The sequence below is a fragment of the Sminthopsis crassicaudata genome, chromosome 4 (genome assembly GCF_048593235.1).
Source record: "Sminthopsis crassicaudata isolate SCR6 chromosome 4, ASM4859323v1, whole genome shotgun sequence".
NCBI classification, from domain to species: Eukaryota; Metazoa; Chordata; class Mammalia; order Dasyuromorphia; family Dasyuridae; genus Sminthopsis; species Sminthopsis crassicaudata.
In genome coordinates this window covers 331,584,016-331,609,322 of record NC_133620.1, presented here as the reverse complement: position 1 = coordinate 331,609,322, position 25,307 = coordinate 331,584,016, and the positions used below count along the sequence as shown (strand labels likewise).

General features: G+C 33.7%; 1 long non-coding RNA gene across 6 annotated transcripts in view; it reads left to right on the top strand.

Moving 5' to 3' along the window:
* LOC141538810 (uncharacterized) overlaps window positions 1-25,307 on the top strand; it is a 181,964-nt gene that overhangs the window by 140,102 nt on the left and 16,555 nt on the right. Inside the window, exons 7-8 of one of the 6 annotated variants that reach the window (XR_012481135.1) lie at window positions 23,913-23,988; window positions 24,877-25,016. The exons of 4 other annotated variants lie outside the window; for them this stretch is intronic. This is a non-coding gene — a long non-coding RNA (uncharacterized LOC141538810). Of the gene's footprint in view, window positions 1-23,912; window positions 25,017-25,307 lie in introns of all 6 variants that reach the window. One more of the 6 variants, XR_012481134.1, reaches the window with a different exon arrangement.

The window sequence follows — 25,307 nt, the reverse complement described above, 5'->3', positions numbered from 1 at the left end:
AAAACTTAATTGTTAACGCTGTCTATTTCAATCATTAAGCACACCAGATAAGGATTTTGTGGCAGTTTAATTTTTTTAAGGGCAGAGTAGACAAATTTGTAAGTGATAACAAAAGGCAAGTTTGTAAAGAAATAGTTGGTTGTTATAGAGAGCAGAATTTGATTTTTCTCTTCAGGAAGGTAGGACCAGGAAGAAATTCTCGTTCAGTTTGATGAAGTATGATCTTTGAATTAATTCCCTATTTTAGTTAAAGATTAGGGAAGTAAATCTCCCTGTTTTCTCTGTAATTGCACTAGTGCAACAATCAGCAAGTTTCCAACTCCCATTGTTTGCAAAGGGGATCATGGAGGAAGGTAGAGGAGCAGGCATCTAGAAATCAGATGCTCTGCATTACCCTGACTGTTGCATTTCCTCCCATGTGGCTTGAACAAGATGAAAGATCTGGCTTTTGTTTCCCCAAAGCCTCAAAATCCAAGTTCTAAAAAGATCACTTAACTGGAAGACTCTGGAACAAAATCTGTTCTCCATTTGAGAACTAGAAGTAAAGAAATATTATCTAGAAGAGTCTTGAAGACAAGTATTACAATTTTTTTCAATAGTATTTTATTTTTTCAAACACAAAGATATATTTCAACAGTAATTTTTATAAGAAACTGTGCTCTAAATTTTTCTTCCTCCCTATCTTACCTCTAACTTTAAGCTTCCTGTCTAAATCTACAAAGGTCAGGATGGTAAAATCAGCTTCATTTCTTGGTGCTAGTAGGGGGAGTATTTCTAAACAGTAGCTGTGTGTGTGTGTGTGTGTGTGTGTGTGTGTGTGTGTGTGTGTGTGCGCGCGTGTGGCCCAGTGCAGGAATGTGTGATACCATACATTAGTAAGTATATTGAGGGATGGAGAGTGGAGGACCATTAGGAGTTCTACAGAAAGAGCAGAAGCAAAAAGGTTAAGATTTAGCCTCAGGAAGATAAAAAGGAAACCCATATTTAAATTAAAAAGTTCTTTTTCCTCATAGAGATTCCAAGAGTACAGGAATATTTAATTATTAAGCATGATTAAGAGGAAAATGAATAAGTAACCAATGAGAGTATATATGCAAAGTTTTTGTCAACAAAGTAATCACCATCACCTCATTGAGTCAGCTCAACTTTCTCATCTATAAAATGGAAGCAAATAGGAGAAAGGCTTAGAATCTTGACTTTAACAATATTTTGTTTATGAAAAATACCTGAAACAGAAAGACACACATATAGGGACTAGAGCAGAATCTATTATACTTCAGCAGAAGTAAAAGAGGCAACATTATTTCAGACAAAGCAAAAGCAATAATAGACCTAATTAAAAGAGATAATCAGGAAAACTACATTTTGATGAAAGATATAGACAATGAAGTAATACTAAATTTTTTACAGCAAATTTCTCTGAAAGAGGCCTTATTCCTCAAATATATATAGGGAACTTGATCAAATGTATAAAAATAAAAGCCATTCCCCAATTGATAAATGGTCAAAGGATATGAAAAAACAGTGGTCAGAAGAAAAAATCAAAGCTATCTATAATCACATGAAAATATTCTAAATCACTATTTATTAGAGAAATGCAAATTAAAACAAATCTGAGGTAATATCTCATACCTATCAGAAATGGCAAATGCTAGCTATAATGAGAGAAAGTAGATACACACTAATGAACTGTTGGAATTGTGAACTGGTGTAACCATTCTGGAGAGCAAATTGGAAATATGTCTAAAGGGCTGAAAAAATTAAAATCTTTTGACCAGCAATAGCACTGTTAGCAAAGAAAAAGGAGAATTGTCCATATGTGCAAACATTTGTAATAGCTCTTTTTATTGTGGCAAAGAAATGAAAATCAGGAGTTCTTTAACAATTAGGAAGTGGCTGAACAAGTTATGGTATTTGACTATTATGGAATGCTATTGTACTATAAGAAATGGTGAAGTGAATGTTTTCAGAAAAACCTAGGATGACCTATATGACCTGATGCAAAATGAAGTGAGCAGAACTAGATGATCATTATACAAAGTAGCAGCAAAATTATAAAAATGAACAATAGATCAGAATCCAGTGTCTTTTTTTTTCTTTAGTAACCCACCATTGATACAAGTTACACTTCAAAGAAAAAAATAAGATACACTTTGTGGCAATTCAAGATAAAGATCAATACAATGATCCAAATCAATTCCAAAGGATTCATATTTTTTAAAAATGCCACCTACCTCCAGAGAGAATTGATGCAAATTGAAGTGTGATTTTCTCATTTATTTTTCTTGCTTTTTTTGTGATGTGACTAATAGAGAAATATTTTATATGATCTCACATATATAACTGATATATTGTTTGCCTTCTCAGGAGGGAGAATTTAGAGCTCAAAATTAAAAAAAAAGATGATAAAAATAAATAATACAATTTTTAAAAACAGTTCAAGTCTTACCTTCTGTAGGTGGCTTTAGTCCTCTTAGATGCGAGTGCCTTCCTCTTTCAGATTATCTTTTATTTATTCTGTTAATTTTTTTACTTGAATATAATTATTAATGGGTTTATTCTCCCAAGAGAATGTGTAACTTTTCAGGATAAAGACTAGGTTTTTTTTGTTTGTTTGTTTGTTCGTTTTTTTGTAATCTCTGATCATAGCACATAGCACATAGTGCCTGGCACATAATAGAAACTTGTGGGCTGGCAAAAATCATTCTTGTGTTTTCGGATCCCCAAACCAAATTAAAACCCTCTAAACTCTCTGGTTATTTGGATGAGGGTAATGGGGAATTTGCAGGGAAGAGTTGAAATTTCACTATATTCTGAACCTTATGTTTCTCTTCCTGAAATGCTGAACTCTGCTGTGAAGCCACAGGAGACAGGAGGAGAAAGGACTTGAGGAAAGGAAAGGACTTTTGCCTAAAAGGGCTCTGGGAGAGTAACCAATCCCATCATGGGGCTGCAAGTTGATGTCTCCAGGGTCATGACCGCACAGCCTATGAAAGGTTAGAACGGAAAAGACTTTTCTGCAAGTCTCCCCCTCTCCCTCCTGTCCGCCCTTTTCTTCTCCCAGTGGTGGACTCCAAGAGGTGGAAGGAAGGATGTATCAAACAGAAAGAATAAAGAACCCCTGCCATTCACCCCTACCATGCAAAGCTTGGACCTGCCTGAGATTAGGTGGCAGCCGTGTGTTGCTGATTAACAGCAGTGAGCATGAGGGAAATCAGAATCCAGTGAGCTTGTTTTCTTTAGTAGCCCACTGTGGTTACACGTTGCATTTCAAAGAAAAAAATGGGATAAGTTTTGTGGCAATTCAGCTCATGGTCTGGGATTAGAGATGAGGGAGGGACATAGAGAGACAGAACATACATTAAAGAAACCAACAGAGCTTTTAAATCATATTTCCTTCCTCACAGATGACCTGTAATTCAAATGGATGTTTAATCATCAATCAGTAGAGAGCTGAGTCAATAATTCACAAAATACATCTTTTTGAAATCAGAATGTGTCACATATATCACCATTCTTTCCTTATTATTATTTATACAATATTATATTAATTGTAATTATAATAACAAGGTGAATTTAGTTTCCTCTGAATCCAAAATGGATAGACAAGGGGAGAAGACAGCCTGGACCAGGGAGAAGGTTTAGATTTCATCTGGATAATCTAAAGATGAGTTGCACATAATAATAAAAGTTGAAGAGAGCACTATATAGAGGTTATTTCATTAGAACCTCACAATAACCTGGAAGGTAGGTACTACAGGCATTATTACTATACTCCCATTTTTCAGATAAGGAAATTGATATTAAGAGAAATTTAGGGACATTGGTCTCACAACTAAGTATGAGGCATGACTCAAATCCTGATGTTTCTCATATCAAATTTGGCATTTCTATCATCTTCAACAACCTTTGGTATATGTTACTCTTATGGGGCATGAGAAACTTGTCAAAAGAGTGTGGTGAATATTTAGCAAAATAATCAAATTGCATTTTACAAATACATAAAGATATTAGTGAGAAAATTTGGATTAAAGAAATAATTCTGAGGAGACAGAAGCAGAATAGAAAAAAGATGTTTAAAAAATTAAAGTAAGTGGTTGAAAGAATGATTTCTTGCATTGAGTTTTAAAGGAAGCCAAGCATAAGAAGTCCCAAGTTTGAAATTGCATTGGAGTGTTTATTAAATATGTGACTATGAGCAAATCATTTAAGTTTTTTGGGACTTAGTTTCTTCATCTGTAAAGTGGAAATTATAATACTTGTATACCTAATAAGATTGTGCACAGAGCAAACGGTTTGTAAATTTTAAAACATTATGGAAATGTTCTTTGTTATTATTTATAATAAATCCTATGATGTACAAAATAAAAAAGGAAAGAATAATTCCTACCAATCAAAGTTAGATACACAATATTTTTCATATTGACTAGACAAAGAATTATAATTATTCAGTGAAAAATATAACTCCAGATTTATTTCAAATCAATGAATTTTGTTATGCCTTTAGAGAATTTCATCCTATTCTTATTAAATATGCTGACAAAACTTTAAGTCCATTTAAATCAATTTATGTTTGTTTCAGATTTTTCAGTCCCATTTTCAGTTAAATCCAAAGCAAAACAAAGAAACAAAAAAGGCAAAAACAAAATCCAAAAAGACAAATTGGAGGCTAAACATAATGCATAGATATCCCTTTAATAAACTATCTTCACAATATCTCTGACATGCAACTCCTCTCTGCCCCCAAGTCTCAGGAGGTCATCACCTCTCATCTTTCTAGAATATTATAGAAACCTCCTCATGAGACTTCTGCCTAAAATCTTTCTCCATTCCAGTACATTTGACACACTGCTGCCATAGGTGCATATATGCCTATTTGATTCCTCCATTCAATATTTGGCTTGTGGGTTAAAATAAAAACTCTCCTGTTTAACATTTAAAATCCTACATAGCATAACATCAGATGATCCTTTAAATTCATTGGCTATTATTGAATCTCCAGCACTCTTGGATTCAGACAAATCGGCCTTCTCTCTGTTCTTTATATAATATTCTGTTTCCTATTTCTATGTCTTCTAATTGGAATTCATTTCCTCTGTCCTTACAACCATCTTTTAGAATCTCTCTTCCTTTAAGATGCAGTTCAATCAAGAAAGTATTTTACACAGTAAAAATAAGATTATATGATCAACTGTGATGGACTTTGCTCTTTTCAATAATGAGTTTATTCAAGTCAATTCCAATAGACTTGTGATGGAAAGTGCCATCTGCACCTAGAAAGAGAACTGTGGAGACTGAATGTAGATCAAAACATAATATTTTCACCTTTTTGGGGTTGTTGTTTGTTTACATTTTTTCTTCTAGTGGTTCCCCCTGCTTTAACCTGATTTTTCTTGTGTAACCTGACAATTATGGAAATATGTTTAGAAGAATTGCTTATGTTTAACATAAGAAAAGATTCAGTTCAAGCACTTTCTTCTTTATGAAGTCTTTCCTATTTCCAGTTACTTTCTCTTCCTAACTATATATATTTATTACCATAGAGCCAGATTACTGTGGTTTATATATTCCTTTCATCTAATTATGCTATTTTAGGGAGGACAAGGTTAAAAAGCTGCTCTCTTGTCTCCTTTTGTGATCCTATTTCCTAACCTGTGCTTTCTTTACTCTGCCTAAGAAGCCTAGTGCCACCTTAAATGTAGTTTCTCCTTTTCAGTAATCATAAGAACATAGATTTGTAAGAATTTTGGGGAGACTTTATAGATCAACTAATCCACTTCTTCAAATAAAGACACCAAGGATGAGGAGGTTTAAGTATCTTGGAATCTGATCCTAGACCCTCTGACTAAAATCGCTATAGTTTTTGTCCACTGCATCACAAATCAAGACAGTTCTATTTAGAAAAATTCATTAATCCAAGATGTTTGAGATAAAAGGGAGGACAATATGAAAGTTAATTTATTCAATATTAAAGCTAACAAATGACAGGTTTTCATCATTTGGAAATTAAAATGTATTAATTTTGTGCCAATTCTATCTATATTTATTCTTTATGTGTTTACATATGGAAATGTTGCCTTCCCTTAATAAGATATTAGCTCGTTGAGAGTAAGGATTATGTCATTTTTGGATTTGTATCTACCAATGTCCAACACACTGCCTAAAAATGTTATAGGGACTTAATAAATGTTCTTTGATTGGTTGATTGTTTAATTGAAACAAATTATAGTCCAGAGAGTTTATAAATCAGTGAGATTAACTGACAATTGGTTGCTAGCTGCTAGGTTTCCATTTATAAACTTATTTTAACTTTGTCTTTAGATACTCTTGAGTAGGCAAGGGAGAGACATTCTATCACAATCTGCTTTCACCTAAAATGTGCCAAATTCTCAAGTGACTCCTTAGTCATTCTTCCCTACTAATTAAAAGCTTTCAGTGTCTCAATATTAATAAGGTATGGATTATTAGAGGTATTTACTTGTTCAAACAAATAAAGGTTTAATTGGTGGAGATGCAAATCTTAAAAATTTTATTATTATTCTTAAAATTTTATTATTATTTACTCTATTATATTTTTAAGTAAGGTTGATCTGAAAAAGAAGGATAGGATGATTTGTGGCCCTAATCATTTCTTCTAACTAGGATAAGAGCTAGGGTGAAAAATAGTTCTAAGGGTTTGTCCAAGACTTCTGAACCTATAACTTGGCAGGGCCCAGATGATTAAGCTGTCCCATACTTTGTGAGTACTGAGTATGTTGGCCCAGGTGTTCTGGAATCCTAGTCGAAAGTATATGCAATAGTAGATTGTATAAATCAGAATGTTTTTTGGGAACGTATGGGGCAATGTAATTTAAAGAGGGAAATTTTCCTACTCCTCCCCATGCCACCACTTCATTCCCATGGAGGCTAAAGATTATAAAGTGCAATCTGGTCCTCAGGTCTAGATAGGAAATTTTTTTAAATTAATTTTTATAATTATAACATTTTTTAACAGTACATATGCATAGGTAATTTTTTTTACAACATTATCCCTTGTACTCCCTTCTGTTCCGAATTTTTCCCCTCCTTCCCTCCACCCCCTACCCTAGATGGCAGGTATTCCCATACATATTAAATATCTTATAGTATATCCTAAGTACAATATATATGTACAGAACCAAATTTTGTTGTTGTTGTTGCAAAGGAAGAATTGTATTCAGAAGGTAAAAATAATCTGGGAAGAAAAACAAAAAACAAACGAACAAAAAAAAAATGCTCACAGTTTACACTCATTTCCCAGTTTTTCTTTTCTGGATGTAGCTGATTCTGTCCATCATTGATCAATTAGAATTGGATTAGCTCTTCTCTATGTTGAAGATATCCACTTCCATCAGAATACATCCTCATACAGTATCATTGTTGAAGTGTATAATGATCTCCTAGTTCTGCTCGTTTCACTCAGCATCAGTTGATGTAAGTCTCTCCAAACCTCTCTGTATTCCTCCTGTTGGTCATTTCTTACAGAACAATAATATTCCATAACATTCATATACCATAATTTACCCAACCATTCTCCAATTGATGGACATCCATTCATTTTCCAGTTTCTAGCCACTACAAAAAGGGCTGCCACAAATATTTTGGCACATATAGATCCCTTTCCCTCCTTTAGTATTTCCTTGGGATATAAGCCCAGTAGTAGTACTGCTGCATCAAAGGATATGCACAGATTGATAACTTTTTGGGCATAGCTCCAGATTGCTCTCCAGAATGTTTGGATTCTTTCACAACTCCACCAACAATGCATCAGTATCCCAGTTTTCCCACAGCCCTTCCAACATTCATCATTATTTGTTCCTGTCATCTTAGCCAATCTGACAGGTGTGTAATGATATCTCAGAGTTGTCTTAATTTGCATTTCTCTGATCAATAGTGATTGGGAACACTCTTTCATATGAATAGAAATAGTTTCAATTTCATCATCTGAAAATTGTCTGTTCATATCCTTTGACCATTTATCAATTGGAGAATGGCTTGATTTCTTATAAATTAAAGTCAATTCTCTGTATATTTTGGAGATGAGGCCTTTATCAGAACTTTTACCTGTAAAAATGTTTTCCCAATTTGTTACTTTCCTTCTAATGTTGTTTGCATTAGTTTTGTTTGTGCAGAAACTTTTTAATTTGGTGTAATCAAAATTTTCTATTTTGTGATCAATAATGGTCTCTAGTTCTCCTTTGGACACAAATTCCTTCCTCCTCCACAAGTCTGAGAGGTAAACTATCCTATGTTCCTCTAATTTATTTATGATTTCATTCTTTATGCCTAAATCTTGGACCTATTTTGATCTTATCTCAGTATGTATTATCCTGGGGATGATTTTCTGTAGTCTTTTTGCTAATATTGTATTTAAGATTTTAGCATCAATGTTTATTAGGGAGATTGGTCTATAATTTTCCTTCTCTGTTTTCAGCCTACCTGGTTTAGGTATCAGTACCATGTCTGTGTCATAGAAGGAATTTGGTAGGACTCCTTCAATCCCTATTTTTTCAAATAGTTTATATAACATTGGAGTTAGTTGTTCTTTAAATGTTTGGTAGAATTCACATGTAAATCCATCTGGTCCTGGGGATTTTTCTTAGGGAGTTGGTTAATAGCTTGTTCTTTTTCTTTTTCTGAGATGGGACTATTTAGATTACTTACTTCTTCCTTTGTTAATCTGGGCAAGGTATATTTTTGAGGGTATTCTTTCATTTCATTTAAGTTATTGAATTTGTTGGCATAAAGTTGGGCAAAGTAGCTCCTAACTATTGTTCTAATTTCTTCTTCATTAGTGGTGAGTTCTCCCTTTTCATTTTCAAGACTAACAATTTGCTTTGTCTCTTTCCTTTTTTTAATCAGGTTTACTAAGGGTTTGTCTATTTTGTTGGTTTTTTCATAGAACCAACTATTAGTTTTATTAATCAATTCAATAGTTTTTTTTTACTTTCAATTTTATTAATCTCACCTTTTATTTTTAGAATTTCAAGTTTTGTGTTTGTCTGGGGTTTTTTTTTAATTTGTTCCTTTTCTAGCAATTTTAGTTGTAAGCCCAATTTGTTGACCCTCTCTTTCTCTATTTTATGCAAGTAGACCTCTAGAGATATGAAACTTCCCCTTATTACTGCTTTGGCTGTATCCCACACATTTTGGTATGATGTATCATTATTGTCATTTTCTTGGGTGAAGTTATTAATTATGTCTATGATTTGCTGTTTCAGCCAATCATTATTTAGTATGAGATTATTTGGTTTCCAATTATTTTTTGTTGTATTTTCCCCCAGCTTTTTATTGAATGTAATTTTCATTGCATCGTCATCTGAAAAGGATGCATTTACTATTTCTGCCTTACTGCATCTGATTTTGAGGTTTTTTTTTTTTTTTTCCTTTTTTTAATTTTTTATTAAAGCTTTTTACTTTCAAGACAGATGCATGGATAATTTTCTTTTTTCTTTTTTTTTTTTTAATTTTTTATTTTATTTTATAATTATAACATTTTTTGACAGTACATATGCATGGGTAATTTTTTACAACATTATCCCTTGCACTTACTTCTATTCAGATTTTTTCCCTTCCTCCCCCAACCCCCTCCCCCAGATGGCAAGCAGTCTTATATATGTTAAATATATTACAGTATAATTTAGATACAATATATGTGTGTAGAACCGAATTTTTTTGTTGCACAGGAAGAATTGGATTCAGAAGGTAAAAATAACAGTTTACATTCATTTCCCAGTGTTTCTTTTCTGGATGTAGCTGGTTCTGTCCATCATTAATCAATTGGAATTGGATTAGCTCTTCTCTATGTTGAAGAAATCCACTTCCATCAGCATACATCCTCGTACAGTATCATTGTTGAAGTGTATAATGATCTTCTGGTTCTGCTCGTTTCACTCAGCATCAGTTGATGTAAGTCTCTCCAAGCCTCTCTGTATTTTTCCTGTTGGTCATTTCTTATAGAACAATAATATTCCATAACATTCATATACCATAGTTTACCCAACCATTCTCCAATTGATGGACATCCACTCATCTTCCAGCTTCTAGCCACTATGAAAAGGGCTGCCACAAACATTTTGGCACATACAGGACCCTTTCCCTTCTCTAGTAGTTCCTTGGGGTATAAGCCCAGTAGTAGTATGGCTGGGTCAAAGGGTATGCACATTTTGATAACTTTTTGGGCATAATTCCAGATTGCTCTCCAGAATGGTTGGATTCTTTCACAACTCCACCAACAATGCATCAGTGTCCCAGTTTTCCCACAGCCCCTCCAACATTCATCGTTATTTGTTCCTGTCATCTTAGCCAATCTGACAGGTGTGTAATGATATCTCAGAGTTGTCTTAATTTGCATTTCTCTGATCAATAGTGATTTGGAACACTCTTTCATATGAGTGGAAATAGTTTTAATTTCATCATCTGAAAATTGTCTGTTCATATCCTTTGACCATTTATCAATTGGAGAATGGCTTGATTTCTTATAAATTAAAGTCAATTCTCTGTATATTTTGGAGATGAGGCCTTTATCAGAACCTTTAACTGTAAAAATTTTTTCCCAATTTGTTACTTCCCTTCTAATCTTGTTTGCATTAGTTTTGTTTGTGCAGAAACTTTTTAATTTGGTGTAATCAAAATGTTCTATTTTGTGATCAATAATGGTCTCTAGTTCTCCCTTGGACACAAACTCCTTCCTCCTCCACAAGTCTGAGAGGTAAACCATCCCATGTTCCTCCAATTTATTTATGATTTCGTTCTTTATGCCTAAATCTTGGACCCATTTTGATCTAATCTTAGTATGTGGTGTTAAATGTGGGTCCATGCCTAGTTTCTGCCATACTAATTTCCAGTTTTCCCAGCAGTTTTTGTCAAATAATGAATTCTTATCCCAAAATTTGGGATCTTTGGGTTTGTCAAAGATTAGATTGCTATTTTTATTCACTATCTTGCCCTGTAAACCTAAACTATGCCACTGATCAACTAGTCTATTTCTTAGCCAATACCAAATGGTTTTGGTGATTGTTGCTTTATAATATAGCTTTAAATCAGGTACACTTAGACCACCTTCCTCTGACTTTTTTTTCATTAGTTCCCTTGCAATTCTCGACCTTTTATTCTTCCATATGAATTTTGTTGTTATTTTTTCTAGGTCATTAAAATAGTTTCTTGGGAGTCTGATTGGTATAGCACTAAATAAATAGATTTGTTTGGGGAGTATTGTCATCTTTATTATATTCGCTCGGCCTATCCAAGAACACTGAATGTCTTTCCAATTATTTAAATCTGACTTTATTTTTGTGGCAAGTGTTTTGTAATTTTGCTCATATAATTCCTGACTCTCCTTTGGTAGATATATTCCCAAATATTTGATACTATCAACTGTTATTTTGAATGGAATTTCTCTTTGTATCTCTTGCTGTTGGATTGTGTTGGTAATGTATAAAAATCCTGAGGATTTATGTGGATTTATTTTGTATCCTGCGACTTTGCTAAAATTGATTTTGAGGTTTTTATGCACTAGTACATGATCAATTTTTGTATAGGTTCCATGAACTTCTGAGAAGAAAGTATACTCCTGTCTCCATTTAACTTTTGCCAAAGATCTATCATATCAAACTTTTTTAGTATTCTATTTACCTCTTTGACTTCTTTCTTATTTATTTTGTGGTTTGATTTATCTAATTCTGAGAGTGCAAGGTTGAGATCTCCCACTATTATAGTTTTGCTGTCTATTTCTTCTTGCAGCTTTCTTAATTTCTCTTTTAAGAATTTAGATGCTGCACCACTTGGTGCATATATGTTTAATATTGATACTGCTTCATTATTGATGCTACCCTTTAGCAGGATATAATGCCCTTCCTTATCTCTTTTAATTAGATCAATTTTTGTTTTTGCTTGATCTGAGAATGGCTACCCCTGCTTTTTTGGCTTTACCTGAAGCATAGTAGATTCTGCTCCACCTTTTTACTTTTAGTTTGAATGTATCACCCTGTTTCAGGTGTGTTTCCTGTAAACAACATATAGTAGGATTCTGACTTTTAATCCAGTCTGCTAACTGCTTCCTCTTTATGAGGGAGTTTACCCCATTCACATTTATGGTTAGAATGACTAATTGTATATTGCTTGCCATCCTGTTAACCCCTGCTTATGCTTTTCTCCTTTCTTTCCTTCTTACCCTCCTACCCAGTATTAAACTTGTGAACACCACTTGCTTTTCACAGCCCTCCTTTTTTAGTATCCCTCCCCAACCTTAAAGTTCCTCCCCTTATTTTACCCCTTTTCCTCAAAATTTCCCCTTAGCTTACTCCTTCCCTCTCATTTTTTAATGAAGTGGAAGAAGTTTTACCATAAATCGAATATGTCTATTGATACACACTATGTTCATCTCCCTCCTTTCTTTCTCTCAGATATAATAGGTACCTTTGCCTCTTCATGAGATGTAGTACCACCACTTTACCATTTTTTATGATATAATTTCCTTTCCACCTCTAGTTTCTAGGACAAATTATACATGTGTTCTTTATATATCTTTATGGCGGACATATAATTCTCAAGATTTCTTTTTACCTTTTTAGAAATCTCTTGTGTTCTGTATTTGAAGATCAAACATTTTGTGTAGGTCTGGATTTTTCATCAAGAATAGATGGAATTCATTTATTTCGTTAAATGTCCATCTTCTTCCCTGGAAAACGATGCTCATTTTTGCTGGGTAAGTTATTCTTGGCTGCATACTAAGTTCCTTAGCCTTTCGGAATATCATGTTCCAGGCCCTTTGTTCTTTTAATGTGGACGCTGCTAAATCCTGGGTTATTCTTATTGTGGCTCCTCCATATCTGAATTGCTTTTTTTCTAGGAGCTTCCAGTATTTTTTCCTTCATCTGATGGTTCTTGAACTTGGCCAATATATTTCTTGGCGTTTTGATTTTAGGGTCCCTTTCAGTAGGTGATTGATGAATTTTTTCAATGTCTATTTTACCCTCTGTTTCCAAAATGTCTGGGCAGTTTTCTGTGATAATTTCCTGGAAAATAGTGTCCAGGCTCTTTTTTTCCTCACATTTTTCAGGGAGTCCGATTATTCTCAAATTGTCTCTCCTATATCTGTTTTCCAGGTCTGTTGTGTTTCTAATAAGGTACTTGACATTCTTTTCAATTGTTTTGATTTTTTGGTTTTGCTTGACTACTTCTTGGTTTCTCCTTGAATCATTCACGTCTACTTGAGTCTAATTTTCAATGATGTATTTTCTTCACTCACTTTTTGTATATCTTTTTTGTAATTGTCCAATTGAGTTTTTAAGTGAGTTTTTTTCTTCTATGGATTTTTTTCCCATTTCATCCATTTTATTTTTTAGAGAGCTGTTTTCTTTTTCCAGCTCACTAATCCTGTTTTCCTTTGAGTTGTTTACCTTTTCTAATTCACTAATTTTATTTCTCAATGATTTGATCTCTTTATCCACTCAGGATAACTTCTCCAGACTCTCTTGCCAAGCTTCCCTTTCCTTTTCCCATTTCTCTTCTAGCTCTCTTGTGAGAGGCTTTTTGATTTCCTCTATGAGAGTCTTACATATTGAGGAGCAGCTCATATCACCCTTAGGGGATTCCTCTGGGGACAATCTGCTTTTAGTGTCCTCAGTATTTGAAGTCTGCTCTCTCTCCATACAGAAGCTGTCAATGGTTAGAGCCCTTTTAAATTTTTTGTTCATTTTGTCAGAGCAGGACTCAAAGAAAACAAATTGACAAGAGAAACAATTGGTCTGTTGGGGGGCGGGGATGGGGCTAGATGGTGTTACTGAGCTTCCTCTACAGATTGAGGGAGACAGAGGCAAGGCCCTTAATGGACAGTGATGGCTGTGCTGCATCTGCACTCTGAGGCTCTGAGAATGCGCTGAGTCACTCCAGGTGGGGGTATCTGGGTCCAGAGAGATGTTGGCTTTCCGGGGTTTTATTGTTCACCTCCTGTGTTTACACCCTCTCTGTTGCTCCTGGTTTGCTGCCAATTCAGAGTATCCACACTGGGTAAAAGTCTTTTCACAGAAACGGAAGCGATCGTACTCCTTCCCCCTCTTGTCCGAGTTGTGTGAGCTGCCTGTCTTGTTCTGGCTGCCTGCCCTCAGTCTGTGCCCAGTCTGTTCAACCCTTCCCCAAGCAAACACAGGCCTTCTCTGGTGAATTTCAAGGATGTCTTCTGTTGGTGTTATTTGTGGCTTTCTTTTCTGGTCAAGCATTAATTCCGAGGCTTGTCATGAAGTAAGTCCTGAGAGAAAACACAGAGCTCAAGCAGCTGTCTGCCTCCATGCCGCCATCTTGGCCAGAAGTCCCAGATAGGAAATTGATGGAAGGAAGGAAGGAATGAAGGAAGAAGGAAGGAAGGAAGGAAAGAATATTTTGTAAAATGCACATTTAAGTTGAAACTGCATTATTTACCTCTGTCATTACTTTCTTAAATCTAGACAATCAACAAAAGAATGAATCAAGTCCTGATTTGCAGCCTTTGCTGATTTTTCAAAAGGGAAAATACTCATACTGAAATTTAATAATCAACTCTTAAAGCTGGTTTCAACACAACTTTATTTGATATGAAGAACTGCATTAAAATAGGGCAAGTTGAAAGGATTGGAAGAAAAAAAATAGTTTACCATTCCCCTCTGCAAGAACACAATTTTTTTTAAGCACCACAAAATATGTAAGCCATCTTCACAGATGTGCTTTATATGTGCTTATATCATGTCTAAAGACTAGCACACTCAAACTTACTCAGCTAGATTAGACAGATTCTAACTTTCATGCCTAATTTGATACAAATCTTAAAAATTCAGGGGGATCACTGTTCTTTGTACTGATTTAAGAGACAGAGAGAATACCTATAAAAGTAGGAGCTACTGAAAGTGCTGTATGTATTCAAAACCTGGGTCTTTGGTTAATCCATTTAAATTTAAGATATTTATTAAGTATCTACTATGTTTGAGATATAAGGATAAAAACAAAAAGAAAAAAAACTCATTGACCTCAAGAATATACTATTCAGTCAATCAATAATCATTTATTAAGCACTTATTAATGTGTTAGATTTGATGCTTCATAGCTAGAATTTTTTTTGGTATGGCAAATGATTATTTAACTGTAAAGCTTGATTCAAATGCTATCTTTCCTAGAAGGCCTTCCTTGATTCCCCATCAGGAAGTATCTTTCCCCTCAATTTCATATGAAATTGTTGTTTCTCTAATGCAGTTATTTTGTACTTCTATACATCATCTGTATCATCTGTGCAACAGATATCTGCAAAAGTCTTATTGATTTCTAAGAATGCAAGATCCATGAAAAAAGAGCCTTGTATGTTCTGTCAAAACTATAACTACATTAGTGCTTTACTTCTCTGCACCAAGTCAGTGCTTAATAAATATTTTATGAATTGGATATTTGTTGATTCACATACATTTCATGTAGTAGCCTAATCGAGGTCATTCTTTTGAATGCCATATCACAGAAGTAGTAGCATGGCAGAATGGGTTGAGGATTGATTTTTAGAGCCAAAAAGATTTAGATTTAAGTGATTCCTGAGATACCCACATATATGAGTTTTATGATAATGAGCATACTGACCATACCTCAGCACTCAGTAAAGTTAAAGTAAAAAGTAAAAAGAAACTGTCAGAAAATCTCCACACCAAAGTATACAAGAGGAATATAAATTATGTATTATGAGCATTCCTACATGATGACTTGAGGAATAAGACATGACTTCATGAAGAAGGTAATGTTTGATCAAGATCTTGAAGAATGAGAAGATTTTCAACTGGTAGAGATTGAGGGGGGCAGAGAGAATCCCAATTTTAGAGAATGAAAAAGTTAAAAAAGACTGAGGAAATTTGTGACTTGTTCAATAAATAAAAATAAGTTGTTCCAGATAGAATATGTGATGGGCACAGAGAAAGGGAACAGTGTGAGATTAGCCTAGAAAGTTGAAGTCAAATTGTAGAAAATTTTGAATTCCCAGCTAAGAATTTTGGATGAGATGATATATTATTCAACAAGCAAGGTTCTCCCAACAAAGAATGACTGAAGTCTCCTTCTGTAATGAAAATAAGAAATGAGAGGCACATCAATGAAGGGAATCAAAGTTTCCAAACAAAATCTTGACCCCCCCTTGCTTCTTAAACTATTATATCTAAAATGTGACCTCTTTCATTCAATCCCCAACTCAAAAATGAAATATAAGCCACATGTCATGTTGAGCATTAATGACATTTGATATGTGTACAAGGACACACATGTCACAACTATCAGCCTAATATAATCATATTCAGACTTATTGGCTGTTAGGTGCGCAATGGATAGACTTGGATTTAGGGTTAAATCCTGCTTCAGACAACTAATAACTTTGTTATTGTAGGTAGGTCATATAACCTCAGTTTCTTCATCTACAAATGAGTATAACTATGCCTGTCTGACAAGGATGTTTTGAGGATCAAACAAGAAAACATATAAAGAGTGTTGCAAACCTTAAAGTACTATATCAATGCTAGTTATTATTTATGATGCTAATAATTAACTTTATGAATAATGTTGATAATAACAAATAATGGTTTCTATTACTATTTTTAGAACAAAGTGTTTCTACTGTCTGAAATTCTCAAGTGACATTAAATGTCTGACCATAGACATTTTCCAAATTTTGACTTTGTATTATAACTATAGAAGTCATTTCATGAAATTGCCTTCAATTCACAGATTTGAAGGGAGAAGAAGGGAATAATCATTTATTAAGCATCTACTATGTAATAGGGACTTTACATATTTGCACATATTAGCACTAAAAGAAATCTTCATGGTTATTTAATCGAACTCCCTCATTTTACAGGTAAGGAAAAATGAGACCCAGAGAGGTGAGATGAATTGTCTAAAGTCACATAAACAAAAAAATGATAAAACTAGGATTTGAACCCATAGCCTCCAAATCCAGCACTATTTTCCATTGTAACAGCAAGCTTGTCAGTTCTACTAGAGATGGGCTGCATAATTTTAGTCTCAGTTTGTTTGAAAAGAAATAACATAGAATGAGCACATCTCCAAAGGTGATGTTGGCCAGACTAAACAACTTTCACCTTTACTTTCTTTTTACACTGATGAGGCATTTCCTTTTAGAAGTGGAAAATTTCTGGAAATTTTGAAACCTTTTGGGGGAAAAAACAAACAAACTTGTGGTATTTTTTTTTCTTGTAAACAATTTCATATAATGAATCTTGGAGGAAAGTTGAAATATCTTTGGTACTTATTTAAATACCTTTTATGATTCACTTAATAAAAATACAACTTACATAAACACACACACATATACATGTATACATATATATGCATACATACACATATAGAAACATTGCATATATAAAATGCTACACATATTGCTGCTAATTTCAAGAAGTTTGATATAATAAAACATAGTTTGCTCAGACAACAATTCGATATATACTAATTTAATTTCCTTTAAATTTTTTCTATTTTCTTACAAAATAAAGTATAAGCTGCTCCTAAACTAAAGGATCCAGAATTTTCTTTACATTTTGCCAGTTTATGAGAAATAGCCAAAACTTTGAAAAAGGAAAAGAGGAGAAGGCGATTTATTGCCTACTCTTACATTGTGGTTAAAAAATATTCTTCATATTTACTTGGTTCAGTAGATACTATTACTATCTCTAATTATTAAAGTTGAAGAAACTGGGGCTGAAAGAGATTAAATGATTTATCCAAGGCCTGAAGAGGGTTTTGAATTCAGCTCTTCCTGACTTCAGATATGGGAATCACCCACAGTAAACTAAAGATAAAGATAGTTATAGTTTCTTTATTCTCTACTGTAAAGCAGAATTCATTTGCTTTCAGGAAAACTGATAAAAAGGCCACCAACACAGAAAGAAGACCTTTTCTCATCATGCAAATCATTGAATTTGACTCTTGCTCCAAAGGATCTTTGCTAGCCAGTATTATCATTACTGTTTTCATCTCTGATTTTTTTACTTCTTAAAAAATTTTACATCCTCCTGAAAACTGATATTTTGCTTAAATGGAGACCTTTCTCTGTATTAATTCATTTCTGATTTAGTATAAGCATTTTCAAATGACCTGAGTTCTTTTACATACATGGTGCAAAAGACAGAGCAATGTGATGCAGGAAGGAAATACGAACCCAAGGTTTGGACATGGTGTTTTGGGATACTGTGCTTGGCAGAAACCCAGGCAAACATCTGAGACAGTCTGTATAAGCATCATCTGAAAGTTCCTTTTTACTATTAATTCCCAAGAGTCTAGCCTGTTTTGCAATCTGTTCAAATGTAGTAACATTACTGTCAACACTTCTATTTCTGCCTTTGGGTCTAGGACACCTGGTTCAATTCATACCTCTCTATTTTCCCTCTCTGTCTCGTAGACTTCTCATCCTTTTTCCAACTCAGGGTCTTGTACTCAGCTTTCTTCTACATGTACATTCTTTCTTTGGTAATAATATGGCTTCAATTATTGACTCAATACAGAAAAGTGCCAAATATTTCCAGCCATGACATCTTTGCAGAGCTCATGTCCTGTATCTTCAACTATCTATAGGATAACTAACCAAAGCAACATTTCAAACTTGTGTCTCTAATTGAACTTACTATATTTTCCCCTAAAATGAGTTTTTCTTTTCCTTTTGACCTCTTTATTAGCATTTACTCCAGGGTTCTCTTAATCATATGATCTGGAAGCTGTTTACTAGATCAGATGACATCTAGGTTTAGGAATGAAATGATTTTTGATGATTACCCTGCACTAAACTGGCAATATTTTGTTTAAAGCTTTGGAGGTGAGGGAATAAATAATTGGCAAAGGGTAATATAATATCTTTGGCTATAAATGTATATATACACACACATATATATTACATACATATATATTAAATATAGGTAAGATACCCATAATATTATAATTATAGTAGAGGCACATATTAAAAAAAAAACATTTCTACTCTTTCCTTGCATATTCTATGATTGTAGACTACTTGGGAGCTTCCTTCCCATTCAACTCATATTTTCACTTATCAAGTGAAGGTAGCTACTACCTAAAAGTGGGGTATTCTGTGGCTATACACTTCCAAAATTAAAATTCATTATCTCCCAAGTATGTGTTTATCTTTTAATAGTTATCCAATGGACACAATTATCTCAAAGCAAAATCATTTAAAATGTGATACCTTTGAGTGTCATGTAAAGTATAGAATTAACCAGCTGTTTCTTGACCTTTTCTGATCCTTTCTCCATTCTGGCTAGGGCAAAGGGTAATCTTTCTCAGGACTTTTTTTTCTCTTTTTTCCAAGGTAGAGGCTGGTGGTGATGGTTGAGAGTATAATCTTTTATTTGGTCCTTATTCTTTTCCTTCTTTCCCTTTCCTCAACTCTATTTTCTTTGGAGAATTGATGAGTCATATAATCTTAGAACAATTAATTTGCTTTTTAGCATAAGGGCAATATGATGTTTCTCAAGTCCATGCAGTTCCCTCTTTTTCTGTTTTATGGAGTTAATATCAGATGAAAAAGTGATTACCATAATCAAGATAACTCAGGATTTCCAATTAGGAAAATTCTTAACATTCAGACAGAGATCTGCTATAAATTATATTTTTAAGTTTGGATCTCCTACTAATTTCTAGTCTCAATAGTTGAAGCAAGATCAGGATAAAGGAAACATTTAGGTAAAATAAGCATGTAGAATATATTATAGTGCTTGTTAGTGGATAGGCATAGGATGGATGGAATTATGTAGAGAATAGATCTTTTTTTGGAATTTCCCTTAGTCCTTGAAGAGGTGAGTGCAAAACCCTAATTTCTTCAGCTCTGAAATGCCTACAGAAGTTCCACTTTGAAGATCCACTTTGAGTTTTCATTTCTCTTCTGCATATCTGCTCTTCTTTCATTTTCTCATTTTGGGTTTCTTCTGTCAATTGTGACCACTGTCATTGCCTTCTGCTTCAGTTATTAAGATCCAAGTAGAACCTTGTATGCCATTATCTTTCTATTCCTTTTTATCATTATTATTTCAATCTCTTCTCTTGCAGGCTGTGTACATCTCTTTTTAAAATTTCAGGGGTGACTCAAAGCCTTTTTTTAGCTTAAAGATAATAATCCAAATCATTCTCAGATTCTCCAAATCAAGGGACTGCTTATAATCTGAACAAATCTCAGAATGTCAGTCAGTTCTTAAATTTGTTACTCTAGGATGGCATAGTAAATATATCATCTTCCAAGCATTTTCCAGATAAACCTTGCATGTACTTTCCTTCCTCACAGCATCAGTGAGATGAGTGAGCACAAAATTAGTATATACTGGTTGTGAAGTACACTAGGAATATCCAAGGTCACTCACATCTCATGTCCTTGTATAATTTATTCAACTTCTCTGAGCCTCAGTTTCTTTATCTCTAAAATGAGGTAGTTGGACTAAATGTCTTTTTAGGTCTCTTCCAGCTATAAATCTATGACCCAAAAAACCTCTTATTGGTCTTTGCAGGACTCTGATGTCCTTTTTCTTCTCTTGGCATCCTCACACATTTTCCCACTGGAATAACATTTCTGTGAGACAAATCACTTATGCTTGATCCCAAGGTCTGTTCATTCTTATAGCTCGGTTTCTTCTTTTTTTCATAGTACTTTATTTTCCCCAATACTCACAAAAACAATTTTCAACATTCATCTTTGCAAAACCTGATCTTCCAGATTTTTCTCCCTTTTTCCCACTTTTCTCCTCAAGACAGCAAGCTGTACAATATATGTTAAACATGTGCAATTCTTCTAAACATGTGAAATTCTTCTTTTTTTTTTTCAAACAAAACCAGCTTAAGTTTTATTTATCAGTGCAATCATTTTCCTTCAATTTTATTAATTTCTTCTTTGGATTTCAGAATTTCAGATTTGGTATTTAATTGGGGATTTTTAATTTGTTCTTTTTCTAGTTTTTTTTTTTTTGTCACAAGTTCAATTCATTGATCCATTTAATTTTTCCATTGTATTGATGCAAACATTTAGAGATATAAATACTTTGCCTTCCATAAAATTCAGTATGTATCCTTGTTATAATTTTCTTTAGTGAAATTAATGATTTCTTCTTTGAACCACTCATTCATTAGAATTAGATTATTAGTTTCCAACTAAGTTTTAATCTGTATTTCCTTGATAGTTTAGTTCATATATTTTTACATTATGGCCTAGAAAAGATTCATATAATATTTTTGCTTTTTCTGTATATGTTTATGAGGTTTTTAATGCTTTAATACATGGTCAATTTTCCATTTTATTCAATTTTCATTCAATTTTCTTCAGAGATCTATCATATCTAGCTTTTCAAAAATTGTATTCATCCCATTATTTCTTATTTTATTGATAGATTTATCTAGTTCTGAGAGAGAAGCACTAAGGTATCATATTAGTATAGTTTTACTATTTCCTTTGATAATTCATTAAACTTTTCCTTTAAGAATTTGGATGCTATGCAATTTGGTGCAAAATCTATAATGGGATATATGTTCTAGGAGGACTAAAGGTTTGGTGTGAAAAACCTTTTTCCGTGCTATTTACCCAACCTTGGTGTTCACCTTTTACTGAACACTCTAAGAAGCTATACATGTATAACATTCATATCCTAATAAGACCATCTTAGCAGATAGACTAAACCAAGTTGAGGGTAACCAACATTTTTCAAATCTATTAATAAATTATAGGAACATCTACTCCAAGCAATGGAATGGATGGATGAGAACAATTTGTTCCAATGGCCATGAAGGCAGCTGAAGCAATGCTAAAAAGTGCTTAGAATTTGGTCAGATATTGTAGATGCCATCCATTACATCATGGGCCATAATGAGTCATCCTGACTTTTATCATGCCATTGAACTTCAATGACTCAGGAAAAGAGTACAACTTTGTCTCACTTAAATACAATTTATGCACAAGTTAAGATATTACCCCATGACTGGTCATTGCTCCTCATTAAAAGGAAGAATGAACAACAATGCCTTTAATATTGATATTACTTCATTGTTTATGGTACCTTTTAGCAAAATGTAGTTTCCTTTTTTATCTCTTTTAATTAGGCCTATTTTTGTTTTTGCTTTTTCTCAAATAATAATTGCTAACCTTACTTTTTAAAAATCTCAAATTGAGATATAATAAATTCTGCTCAAATACCTTATTTGTACTCTGTATCTATTTTATGTGTGTTTCTTGTAAATAATATATTGTTGGCTTCTGGTTTCTAATTGATTTTGCTATCCACTTCTGTTTTATGAGGACATTCATCTCATTCATACTCACAATTATAAATATTGTATATTTCTTTTTATCTTATTTTCCCCATCTATCCTCTTCTTCCTTTTCCTTTTCTTCTTCTTCCTGCTCCTCTTCCTCCTTCTCTTTCCTTTTCCTCTTCATCTTCCTCCTCTTTCTTCTTCTTCTGATGCTCCTCCTCCTTCTTTATCTCTTTGTTTTCTCCTCTTCCTCCTCCTTTGTCCTCCTTCTTGATCATGGCTTTCAGGTTGATTAATATTTCTTCCAATAATTTTTCTTGATCTATTTTCTAGGTCAATTTTTTTTCTAATGAAATATTTCACATATTCTTTTCCCAATTCTTTTGGCTTGGTTTTATTGTTTTTTGATGTCTCATGGAGTCATTCGCTTCCACTTGCCCAATTTAATTTTTAAGGGATTTCTTTTTCAATGAGTTTTTGCACCTTTTTTTCCCCTATTTGACCCAATTTTAGTTTTTTACTTTTTCAGGAGTTTTTCCTTCAGTGAGTTTGTGTATCTCTTCTTTCATTTGGCCAATTATGTTTAAGGAATTCTTCTCTATAGTGGATTTTTGTGCCTTGGTTATTTAATCAATTCTGTTTTTAAGTTATTTTCTTTAATATTTTTGTGCATCTTTTTACCAAGCTATTGACTATCTTTTCATAATTTTTCTTACATCACTCATTCACCAATGTTTTTGTTCCTTTCTTACTCAATTTTGAAAATCCTTTTTGGGTTATTCCAGGAGTTCTTATTGGTCTCTTGCTCAATTCAGATTTTCCCCTCTAACTTGTAACTAAATTGATATCCTTGCCTTCTTCTAAGTTTGTGTTTTGATCTTGTATCTTATAACTTTTAATAGTTGGATTCTTTGCTGTTTGCTCATTTTCACAGCTTATTTCCTGATTTTTAACTTTTTGTTAAAGTTAAGCTCTGCTTCAAAAGTAGAAGAGGGACTATTGAAAACTTCAGATTTTATTTATTTATTTTTTTGTTGCTGTTTTTGGAGTTAGTTCTGGGTTTTCATTGTTTACAAAGTGGTATGATCTAAGGAGAGGTTTGCTCACTGTTTTCCTGGCCTTTGCTCTTTATCAAAGAAGGGACCTTGTTTCCCTGCAATTGCAAGTGCTGGTTGGTGCTTCTCTTAGCCCTGGATCTGTGGCCAGTTCTTCTGTTCCTTTGTAAGTGATCACAAGCACTCTTCTATACTCTTGAATTATGACATGGACCTGAGTCTGGGCAATGAAACAGGATCCTGAACACAGTGCTAGCCAGGGACCCCCTTAATATCTTTCTGACTAGTTGTCTGACCCCCATATCTGTGTAATGGGAGCTCTAAAACTGTGGCTGCTGATATTATATCATTCTCCAAGACCTGCTGCTCAGCAAATAGTGCTCCAAGTCCAAAACCCATCCTCTGCTTGAGAGTTCAGGTAAGTTCTTGCCATAAAGGCAATCTTTTCTCCACTCTCAATGAAATTTTTTTGATTATATTTGTATATTTGATCCATGACAGTTATAAAAATTTTATATTGACTGACAATGAAAACTTTTCCCCTTAAGTTTTTTTTTTCATTTTTGTTTCTTTTATTTCTTTCAGCTTGAAACTTCATGAAAATTTTCAGGAGCTGATCCTTACCTGAACTATTTTATGAGAAATACCTGATAAGAATGTTGTGAGTCCTATACAATAATTGCTCAACAAATTGGCTTATAATGATCAAGAAATATTATAGTTGAAGCTAGAAGATATTACCAGATCACAACATGATTGTTAGGAGGTGACTTAGAAATCATAATCACAGTCCCAGAGGAAGAAAATGGCTCCCAGAAATCTAATCCTCATCAGGTGTAATGTCCCTTGTATTTCTGAGTTTTTTGAGATCCTTATCTATCTGTTTCTTGAAGAACTTTGCCCTTTTATAAACACACAAAGGACATCAAACCTCTGCCACATTGAATGTTGCTACTGTTTCATTTTTTATTTTAGTTTTTTGCATTTTTCACCTTACTTCTAGAAAACAGCAGCTTCATAGTGAGTAGCTCTGACATGTTCTATAACTTATCCCCCTCTTCTATGGCTCTTTTGGAAATTGTCCAGTACCATGATGTCATGAAAAAGCAAGTTTAGGCCCTGGGAGGTACATCCTGTTGCAATCCATGCTAGATCTTCCTCTCCCAGGCAGCAAAACAAATACTTAATCATCTCCTATCTTCAGTCAAACTTTTTATACTTTGCAGCTGATATATTTGGCGCTATCCATTCCCTCCCCTCTTTCTGTATGCTTCTGTAAAGAACAAGTTAATGTGAATAGTTTCAAATCCCTTATTCCATATGTTTATCCATCTTTAAGACATAAAGAAAGAAAGTGTGTGCTTCATGGACACTATTATCTGTTCATATTTTAACTCCCAGAGAAGTTTGCCAAAAGAATATTGGCTACTGAGACTTCTTTAACAAGGAGCTTTGCTCCAGGGTCCCAACATCCATAAGTGGGGTATACTTTCTGTCTGTAGAGTTTTGCTATTTCCTATAACAACTAAGGCTCTTTTGTCTCACACAGGTCACTCTACTACAACACAACTGCCATCTCCAATATCCTGACATTAGTAGTACCCATTTCTCAGGATCTGTTTTACTATCAATCTCTTTGGATGAAAGACTCGGACAGCTCCCTTTCTTGGAATGAATGCACCGAGTCAGGTCATTTTCTCTGTTATCACTACTCTTTCCTTTATAATAAAGGGAGAGGATCTAGGATTAAAAAAAAAAAACTTCCCATTAGATATCATTATTTTATAACTTCTATGAGGTCTTAAAATTTAATTTTAATTCAATTCACTGAAGAAGTAGGTGTGGACTGTGTTCGGAGCATTCTTCTAGGTATTCACAGAAATGCAAAATTTAGATGAATTATAGTCTCTGCCTTCATGAAGCTTAATTCTGATGAGGAATATGAAATGTAGTGTAAAATAAAAGAGTTTGAAATCAGAA